Below are 11,126 nucleotides of genomic sequence, written 5' to 3'. Positions count from 1 at the left end.
TGCGCTGAGTGGTTTCAAGAACCCAATCACCCATCCGTTGCGAAGTGCTTCCCATACTTCATCCGTTAGACCACCTCTTCAATACTCGTAGTTTGGCTTTCTAGTTATAGATGTCATGTTGAACTCTTTGAATCTGTTCAACGAGATTTCTTGAGATTTGAGATGGGATCCTGCGTTACCTCTTCCACCGTATATTAATAGATTGAAGCCCATTGATTTGACTACCCTTGAAAAAAGGCGTGATATGTTTAGTGTGACCTTCATTTTTAAGCTAACAAAAGTATATGTGTTTTCGCTGGCTTTATTAGAGCTTATTAGAATTCCCATTTTTAGTAGGGTGTCAAGACACTTTGAGCCCTTCCAGCTACCACAATGATTCAAGTGAAAATACACTTAAAATAAAATTTTTCGAAAATTTTTTTACAGAAAATTATAAACAAAACTTGACTTTATGTAAATGAATTAATATTTGAAAGGACAATATGTTTACACTATGTCATAAATGAGGTTGATACAGCGAAAGTTTGCTTAGCTACTGTGGGCAATCTATGCCCTGTGACAAAATGAAACTAGCACAGAGTGAATCCTTCATCAATAGTCTTTCCAACGATGGTCAAGTTATATTAGTTTGGGGAAAAAGAAATCCATTATTTTCTCGGTAGATGGCTGCGCTGATAGATTTCTCATCGATCAAACAATTTCATATTTATGCTCGTTGGAAAGGTCACATTTCGCAGTAAAAAAAAATTCTTTTGCTGTTTTTTGTTTGGTGCATTCAGTTGTGAGCGTTAAAAATGGAAGTGAACAAAGAGAAAATTCGGTACATTTTACAGTTTTTCTTTGACAAAGGCGAAAATGCAAGCCAGGCGGCTAAAATTGTGAATGGTGTTTATGGTTCCGATACTGTAACAGCCAATTATGTGCAATTTTGGTTTCGTAGATTCCGTTCAGGAATTTTTGATGTTAAAGATGCACCTCGCACAGGTAGGCCGGTCGTCGAAAATGTCGATAAAATCGGAGAAATGATCGAAGTTGACCGGCATGTTAGCAGTCGTAACATCGCCCAGGAGTTAAAAATCGACCATAAAACAGTTTTAAACCATTTACACAAAGCTGGATTCAAAAAGAAGCTCGATGTTTGGGTGCCACACCAATTAACAGAAAAAAAAGTGATGGATCGAATTTCCATATGCGAAGCCTTGGCCAAACGGAATGAGATAGACCCATTTCTTAAACGGATGGTGACTGAAGATGAGAAATGGATCACATACGATAACCCTGTGCGAAAATGATCGTGGTCAAAGAGCAGTGAAGCACCTCAAACGGCCAGGAAGGTTTTGCTATGCATTTGGTGGGACTGGAAGGGGATTATTTATTATGAGTTGCTTCCATATGGCCAAACGCTAAATTCTGATCTCTACTGTCAACAACTGGACGTTTGAAGATACCGATTGACCAGAAACGGCCAGAATTGGCCAACAGGAGAGGTATCGTGTTCCACCAGGACAACGCTAGACCACATACATCTACATCCGAAGCATGTTAAATAAAGTCCTGAAGTTCATATAAAAATAATGGACTTCTTTTTCCCCAAACTAATATTAAGTTTTTCACGGATAATTTTTTTATGGGATTTCAAAAATTTCATAGTTGTATTTCGCTCTGACCGAAAAATCGATGAAATTTTGCAACTGTTGCAATGAGACCGGCGAGCAAGTTGCCATGTTGTAGCGAAAACATTAAACATCTACCATATGATAGTTAAAAATGATCTGAAAGAAGTTCGAAACCGCACAAAAAATCGTGGAGTATTTTTACATGACCCTGTATATAAATATCAAATGCATTCGTTAATAGTTATCGTACCTTTGCGTATAATCCTGAGGACTTATTGAGTGATATGTTACGCATTTCTACATAAGTCAATAAATTATTACAAGGTGGCATCAAAGGTGGAAAAGGTCGGACTTTTTGTTTGCTTTCCGATATGAAGAGAAATGGAGCAACCGTATAAATATATCCGATTTTCTGCCACATATATATACCGGTATATACATTTTTTTTTCAAAATATCTTTATTTGCAATTTATTTGCGATAAGACATAGTAGTTAGATTCCAGTGAATTGAACAAATACACACTTGGTTAAGTATTGTCTTTAAGTTTTGAATATCCGTTAAGAGTGTCAGTATTATGCCTATATGAAGGCGAGGTCTAATATGTCGCGTCTTTATTTTAATCGTCTTACTTCATAATTGTAAGTTTACGGCTCCAATAGGCGTAATCGGTTTAGGCAATAACTGCTAAAGCGTTTTATTTCATCTTTAACTTTCAGGAAATCAAGATCGATCAAGGAGCATTTGTAATTAGTCCTAAGCTTTTCTGGTAGAGTGAAGTATAGCCTAACATCTCCGTAGTATTTCTACGTGAGAATTACTGGATGTCGCCATAGGTGGAACTCATGTGTCTCTACTGACTTTGGAATGATTTTGTACAATAAAACTTTGTTCTTCAGACTAAGCCTGGATTTTGCTCCTAAAAGTCCGAATATTTGATTTCCTTTCATATCTAATTGTTGTCATTTTCACTGTAAATTATTTTTTCAAGACAGTCTTCCGTCGATGTGGAGATCAAGGTCATTCACGCTATATTGTATGATGAAATTGCTGTTGAAGATTTTCTCTCTTAGGCTAAATGTAACATTTGCCGAATTTTCTTTTTTTTATTTGCTGTCGCATGTAATGGTCTTTGAATAATATTCGAGGCCTTTTCCGAACTAGTGCTAATCCTTAATATTGTCGTGTAATCTGTACAGTTAGTAGTTTTTAATATCGTACCGCTAGGCATATCTGTCCCGATGAAGAGATTAATCAATCGAAAATCATGAGGTATTCATATAAATGTCAGCCTAAGTCACTGAAGCTATTATCAAACGTACAAAGCGTACTTGCTGGACTCCATTATATATGTTGTGACATGGTATACTTTGGAGAGGAACGATAGCTAACGCGCTAATTAAGTGAATAGCATGCAATGCGGCGAGTATCTAACGTTCGCTTTAAGTTATCTTTCGCGTTCGTTATAATTATTTCTTTTTCTCTTTTTCAATTGTTACCATTAATTTGATTCATGCCAATCATTAAGACGATCTCGTTACTTAATTGACCATAAATTTATAGCTTACATTGTTCATGTTATGTTACAGTGGTATGTACTATGATGAGAGAGAGAGAGAATGTAAAACATACACGCGTATGAATATGATTTTTTTGCTTTTTGATTGTTTTGCTTTCTTGTTTAACTTTGCGCTCGCACGCGTAAAACATAAAAAAAAAAGAAAACATATATATATATATATTTTTTTTTTTTTCATCAAACTAAAAATTACATCACATTTGTTTATTTTTCTTTTTAGAGATTTTTGTACATTTAAATTTGATAAAATTAATCAAAATTATGTCAATTAGATTTGGTTTTCGTTAATGCCCTTGAAAAATGAAAAGAAACTCATTAACCAATATATTTAATCAAACGAATTCCTTAACTAAGCGCGTACGATGTTACGAATGAAAAACGATAGCATTATTGCGATGTTGAGAGTTAATTATTTTTATATTATTATCGGTCGATCTAAAAAATATCGAAAGAGTCTTAGATCAGATGGTCACGCTATGACTATCAGTTCATACTTCATGCTGCTAGATTTTTATGCATTTAGAAGTAGAGAAAGCTATGTCATTCACGGCATCGATACGCTATAAAAAAGAATACTTTGTTCGCTTTCGCCTTGCCAGCACCAATCTAGTAGAAGTGGCCGACTAATCGCAGAGTAGTTTATCCTCACATGTGTTGAGGCATTATTAGGGATTTGAATCTTTACTATTGAACTTGATCTTAGGTCAAGAAAAGGAAAAAAGCTAGCAGCAAAAAGCACCATTATATTTGAGTGCCCCTTAAAAACATTTTCCTGACCGCGAATTTCTATCGAAATGTAGTAAACTCGGACTCTCCCCGAGACTAACTAATAAGCTCTGTAGGAATATGAGCAAAGCAAAGTGAAATTATGTGAAAACCATTAGGCTTAAAGGAATAAGAACTTCTCCAGTGCACGAGGGAGCCCCGATTGGCTAATGCAGTATTTTCAACTTTCAAAAACAAAAATATCCCTTCGTATTGACCAACACAAAAGATACAATTAGAAATGATACGCGCTAATAAGCCATGTCTTTAATAACCTATTAGGTGTTAAGAGGGTTTCGTTATAGGCGTTTTCGGATCCTGTTTCCAATGTGTGCACGCATTCAAAATGAGATTAAATTCTTATTGAAAAACATCTGGCATACGGTGAAGATATAAAAAAAATTCTTAATCAAAACTATTGCCATAACAGGCACTTTTGCAGTGCCCCTAAATGAAAAATGTGGAGCCTTCCAACGATTGCTTTGAAGTTCCACCTTTGGAAGAGCGATACTTTCTTATGCAACCATTGCATTTCGTTTTGATTTGTGTTGAGGGGAAGGGGAGGGCAAATCACTGTAACAGCCTAAAATGAAAACAATTGAAAATTTTTTTTAATATGGAGGGAAAGATTGGTTACCGAAAAACAATATTCAAAAAGGTTCGAGAAGGTAAAATAAATTAAATATTTAAACAAAAATTCTTTTTGAAAAATACAAAAAAAAAGGCAACAATGGAGTAATTTTCGCGGGGGCATGTTTACAAACAAACAAACATAAACATAAAGAAACATATATCAGATATTTTTTATAAAGTCAGTGTATTCTATATAAGTATTGGCAAAAACTACAAGGCCGTCGCTTTTCGTGACAGTTCAAAACGTATATAAAAAAACAAAAACCACAAGGCCCTTGCTTTTCGTGACAGTTCGCAACGTATATAAAACTACATTTGTAAAAACTTCATCATTTTATCAATTTTCATTCTCTATGGCTTCTTAACAGGTAATCGATGAAATGATTTAAGAATCATTTCAGCATAATCGAAGATTTATATGGTATTTATGCGTTTCTTCTGCTTTTTGTTCTTCTCCTGAATTTGAAAGATAACCTTTTCAATCTCCATTCGCCTCTTCCCAATATATCTTAAGGAACCAATTACAAATTATACGAACTTGAACTTAAGATTCGGGAGAGATGGCATCGGAAAATAATGAAAATAGGTGGCAGCTATAACAGAGAAGTGTCCTTAGCTGAGTCGCAAATTTTAACGAACTTGCAGCGACTTATTGAATGGTGCATGAGTGCGTGCAAGATCAAAAAAGTCGACTTTTCAGCAGTGGGGTGTCACCGAGATCTTCTAGTCGTCTCCCGAAGCAACAGATTCAATGTAGCGCTGCTGTTGCTCAAAATCAATCTTTAAAGCCACCTAAAGTAAAAGTAGTTTTAAAATTTTATAGAATGTTTGTTACGTTTCTAACGGCAAATAAGAGCGAAACTTTTTCAGAATTTATACGAGGAAGACGAATATAACTCCATTAAGTGTTATAAAAATGAAGGCTTATTTAACATATTTATTCTAAATGAATATCGCACTAAAAAAAAAGTTATAAAAAAAAATAAATACAAATATATTTCCTTTGTGTTCAAACCTTCCTTTAAAAAATTATGGATATTCATTAATGGCTTTTCATTATTTGTTGATGTGTTAGCGATCTTATTCTAACTATCTACGCACCTATGTTTCCCATTATTTCGACAAGTATTTACCTAATTCTTCAATCGATACTTCGCCCACATAAGATCATGTCTTTTGTTGCACCCATTTCACTATTGTACATCTGCTCTTATATTGTATGAGTCATATTATGCCTCATTCAAATACATGTGCATTTATGAGTTTGTCTTATGAAAACTTTAAATTAAATAAATTACTTTTTTGGCAGTTACTGTTTTATTGCTGCGGGGAAATGCTGGGAAGAAGACAAGACAAGCAGCGGACAGACAAGCTTAAACCCATTCAAGGAGTAATTCAAAATCGCTCGGTATAATAAAAGTTGGACTTATCTCGACTCCTCACAAGCGCGCAAATTTAATATATCTTTGCAGCACAAGTGCTCTGAGGTTCAAAAATGTTTAAATTATTTTATCGAATAAAGGATGTGTAAAAATGAAACCGGAATATGACAATAGACGTTTCTAACAACACATGTACAAGACATACTGCCGGAAGTTGGTTTTTTTCTTTGCACAGCTTGGATATCTAGCAACAATAAGCGGTCATAATACCATAGCATATATCTTAGCATAAAAATATCTTTGCAAACAATCAGCAATAAGGCGGCAGCATTTTTCCTTTGGCCGAATGCCAAAAAAAAAAAAGTTTATCATGCAGTTTATCCTAATGGGAAAGGAAAATACTACAATAAAATATTTTAAGAATCCCAGGGAGTTGCTATCATGTGATCCAGAAGTTGATGGAAGAGGAAGAGTGTGGTCTGTTATGAGTCATTAAATTCTGGTGGAGCACTTAGTACCAAACGCTACCAATAGCAATTAATCAATTTAAACCGTTCGCTGTGCAAAAGACGAGCAAAATATCTCGGATGTCACGTAATCCGTCCATGCGTCCATACAGCGAAATCGGTTTGCGATCGATTAAAAGCAGTAAGCTGGGATATGTCAGCTCATGCGGCTTCGAGTCTTTCCAATTACCATTGCACTTACTGAGCAATGCTTCGCTTCCTACGAAAAAGTGGGAAAATCGTTCAGTGACTGGTGTGTTTTAAACAAGAGCAACAGTTTTTCTGGTGTGGCATCTACAAATCGTTAGACAAATTGGGAAAAATGCATAACTAGCGATGAACAATATTTCGAATAAAGTATTTTTTTATCGTTTTCATAATCCGCCTGAGTGGCCGAGTAGGCAAGAGTCTCGACTAGCAACTCAATAGTCGTGGGTTCAAACCTCAAGTGCGGTAGAGTTTTTTAATAACAGCCGATAGCCCTAGTTGCTAGTGCTTTAAGACTTTGGTCTTAGAATTTATTCTCTGGCTAAATTTATAATAATAATAATAATAATAATAATAATAATCGTTTTCATAAAATAAACGCGTATTCTCTATTTAAAAATTCCTTATGCATATACCTAATAGTCACATACTAAGCTGATTTCCAATAAATGGTTGCTTAAAATCCAGTTGAATATGCATTGAAGATATGTAAGCCCTTAAAAGATAGCATAGCTTTCACAACATAGTTCTTTCGCACACACAATTGAACACAATTTTTTTGTAACAGTAATTCTCTACAAAAACTGATATATGTATACAAATGTATGTTTGTATTTGTGCTCATTGAAAAAAGCATATTTAAATATCCATATGTATATTAATCGCAGGCCCGTTTTTTAAAGAAATTTGTGGGCCATTGAAACTTGTGCTTGCACTTATATGGTCTGACTTACTGTTATAAGCATACGTGATATTTTGGTAATAATTGATTAAGAAGAAGAAGAAGTGAAAATGACTTTCGAAGAAATTAATGAATTTTTATTCTTTTTGGTATGTTTGAATATGACGATTAATAAAAAATAATAGATTTATTTTTATCGTTAACTTTGCCCACAATTTCTATGCATTTTATTTATTTAAAGCTATCGCCATATTTATCGTTTCTCATAATTCCGCAATTTTCTATAAATGGCACAACAACCAACTCCTCTCTCTCTCTCTCTCTCTCTCTGTCTTCTAAACTAAGTTTTAATCATAAAATGTTTACTTAATTGATATATCATCTAAGAGATCTTTCGATTTTGGCTGATGCTAATGACGTGCTTGCTTGCGTACAATATTTTAGCATAGGATAAGATGATCAATTGATTTGATATATTGATCGCATATTGTTTCGTTGTAAATGTAAACTGAAGATCAGTTGACGTACGCACGCGAGTTCAATTTATTTATGAATGATTTTTCAATAATTATGCATAAACCATTGGTCTAATATACCGGATACACAAACTTGGAACCAAGATTGTTATCAAGAAAAATTTGTTTAAACAAAGCCGGCGGTTGTCCGGCGCGATAAAAGACTCAAAATTCATTTTTTATACATATCTAAAAAATATGCATTTAATTGATTCTTCGACACATTTTACATCTTAAAGTGAAGGCAAACATTTAGAAAATTCGATGTGCTTTTCAGTTTGAGGAGAAAGAATCAAACTATTCTAGGCTTTGAATATGTATGTGCTACTGTAACGCTTTACTCAAACAAATTCGTACGATGGCACCCGGATTATTTGTTTATTCATAGTATCAAAATATTCTATATCTTCAAGATGAACTATTTTACTACGTCACTCAATAAATTCGTAGAATGACGTATGGATTATTTATTTATTTAAATATATATATGTATATATATAGAATTCAACTATAATGTAGATTCAAAAGCAAATAGAGCTTAAAAGTGAGAAAGTTTTAAAGTATTATTTGGAGTCATGAGTAAGTTCCGATGCTGTTGGGTAGAATCTTTTGCTCGCATTTATCCATTATAAGTCGCCGAAACAAAGAAGTTTTTGTTTTCACTATATATACATGGGAATCAAGTTAGTCTTCTTTCAAAGGTTTCATATGATGCATCTTACATTCAAATGTTTTTCTTAACCTCTAAAAGGGAGAGTTAAAAAGTGCGTATTCGAAATGTAATGCTTTGGGAATTCAAAGAAGCCAAAAGCGCTAAACGACAGCTATTAGAAATTGGTTTGTAAAATTCCGGAAGGTGTGTCAGACTTTAACGAAAAACTTTTAAAAGCAATATTAGAGCAAAATTCATGCCAGTCAACAAGAGATATTGCAAGAAGGTTGAATAATTCATAATCAACCGTTAAATTAATATCAATTTTTTATTAAATTAAAACCATGCAAATGAAAAATAAAAAAAAGCAAGTTACTTATGAATTGACCTAATAGAAAGAATATACGTCTCTCACTTGGAACGTCTAGAAGTATGCAAACGAAAATTCATTTTTAAGCGGCACAATATTTCAACAGATAAATAGTAAGCTATATATATGAGTATATATATATATATTTGTCCCTGCGTCTTATTGTCAATGACGTCCCCATTTCGGGTAAGCTTTGCATTGAGAATCTTCAAAGTGCCTAAAGTCAATAAGTTAATAATATCACAGCGTTCCAGTACTAATAGCCTCATTGACACTTTCCGTTCTAATAATTTTCAACAATTTCCTTATATATATATTGCATATAACGTATGTTACGAGTGTCCAAATATTTAGAATCTGATAAGAAATCGTTTCTCAATTGAATTTGTAATTATTATATACGTGCTGTGCTGTATGCAGTTTTTTATGCATTTCATTATTGATATTATTCTTATTATTAATTTTTTTTTAATTCATTTTATTTCTTGCATTAATTTCACATTTAAAGTGCGTACGTTGACTTTTGTCTTGCGATATGTTGAACTCACTTGTTTTGTTACATTATCAAGATGGATTGCTTAAGTTGTTATTTATGCGATTCTGTCTCAATATAAGTTTGTTGCTGAAATCTTTTGTTATGTGTTCGTGTATATATGTAAGAAAGAAAAATTCAATTATGTTAGTAATAATTAACATAAAATAACATTAAATCTTGATGCCATTCATTTATTTATTCTTTACACAATATATACATATATATATATATACATGTAGATTTGTAACAATAGTTGATATTTGATCATCTTATGGATATGTGTGGAGGAGAACATCTTTTCAAACGCAAGTATCGTATGCAGTACTCGTACTGGCACTTTTCACATACCGACACCATATATAGAAAAAAGAAACATGCTAGAGTTAGCGACACACACACATCATTGGCTTTTATTGAAAAAAAAAAAAAAAGACAAGCCTAAGAAATTTTCAAGTTTTTAAAGTTAATTTTTTTTGTTTTTATTTTTGTTTGCTCTTTAATATTCATCATCGTTATTGATGAACGGACGGATTGGATGAGTAAATCAATTGAATCTGTTTAATGAAATTGCCATGCTAGACATAACATGGGCGTTATTTGTCATAACAATTGCAATCACTCCTCCTTGACACATTACTCTAGTATTCTTGAATAAGCTGGAAAATCGTGTCATCTTTTAAACAAATTACCGCACACATCGGCACCGAAGGCTTATTTCTAAAGAAGACAAACTTTGTGTGCATAGAATGCTTGATGAGCTCTCATAGCGCTTAGCAAAACGCTTTTTCAATTGCATTCAATAAATGATTACTTATTATGGTGTTGTCGTTTGCCGATATCTATGGCTTTTTATTATTCACCTTTTTTTTCTCTTTATTTATTGTCTAAACGGTTGCTCCTTAATAATTCTTGACAATTTCTTGAATAACGTTATATGACGAGTCAAAACAGTTTGAGTTTGTTTCGCATTACAACAAACTTCCGAGGCACGTTTTTCCGTTATGAGTTAAACGATTAAATTTAAAATCCAATTTTTTTTTTTTTTAATTTTCCAATTTTAAGCTAAAAGTGCTGCAAAGCATCAGCACTCATGGCTAACACGACCGTCACGATAGGCATCCGAGTTGACTTTTTTTTTTGTCCTTTCTTCTCAAATAATATAAATAAAATAATAAAATTTCAAAAAATGCGCGCACTAACCACTTTTAAATTATTTGCTTGATTCACGACAAATGACTTGGCTGGGTTTTAATCATCAAATCTTATTCGAATTTCAAACATAACCATCATGTTTGAAAGTTTGAAAGGCTACCTTCGAACCGTCGAACATGTTGTGTATTTTATATTTATAAATACACAGCAAAGTAAATTTTACTCTCAGAAATTGATTTTTGTTATTGTCAGTATTTTTTGAGAGAATCCATAAGAAGCAAAGTAAATTTTACTCTCACAAATTGATTTTGTTATTCTCAGTATTTTTTCAGGGAATCCATAAGAAATGCACAGCAAAGTAAATTTTACTCTCAGAAATTGATTTTTGTTATTCTCAGCATTTTTTTAGCGAATCCGTAAGAAGTGCACAGCAAAGTAAATTTTACTCTCAGAAATTTGGTTTTATATTCTCAGTATTTTTTTAGGGAATCCAGAAGAAGTGCACAGCAAAGTAAATTTTAATCTAGAAATTG

At 33.1% G+C, this 11,126-nt stretch overlaps 1 protein-coding gene across 2 annotated transcripts in view; it reads right to left on the bottom strand.

Annotated features, from left to right (window-relative positions):
- LOC119636489 overlaps positions 1 to 10,632 on the bottom strand; it is a 25,294-nt gene extending 14,662 nt beyond the window's left edge. The window contains exon 1 of one of the 2 annotated variants that reach the window (XM_038031851.1): positions 10,302 to 10,632. The gene's annotated coding sequence lies outside the window, so the exon portion shown is untranslated. Of the gene's footprint in view, positions 1 to 9,454; positions 9,502 to 10,301 lie in introns of those variants that run through there. The other variant, XM_038031852.1, reaches the window with a different exon arrangement.
- Positions 10,633 to 11,126: the final 494 nt, after the last annotated feature.

The sequence above is a fragment of the Glossina fuscipes genome, unplaced genomic scaffold (assembly GCF_014805625.2).
Source record: "Glossina fuscipes isolate IAEA_lab_2018 unplaced genomic scaffold, Yale_Gfus_2 28, whole genome shotgun sequence".
NCBI classification, from domain to species: domain Eukaryota; kingdom Metazoa; phylum Arthropoda; class Insecta; order Diptera; family Glossinidae; genus Glossina; species Glossina fuscipes.
Note: the sequence above shows the minus strand (reverse complement) of the source record. Positions and strands in the feature narration are given on the sequence as shown.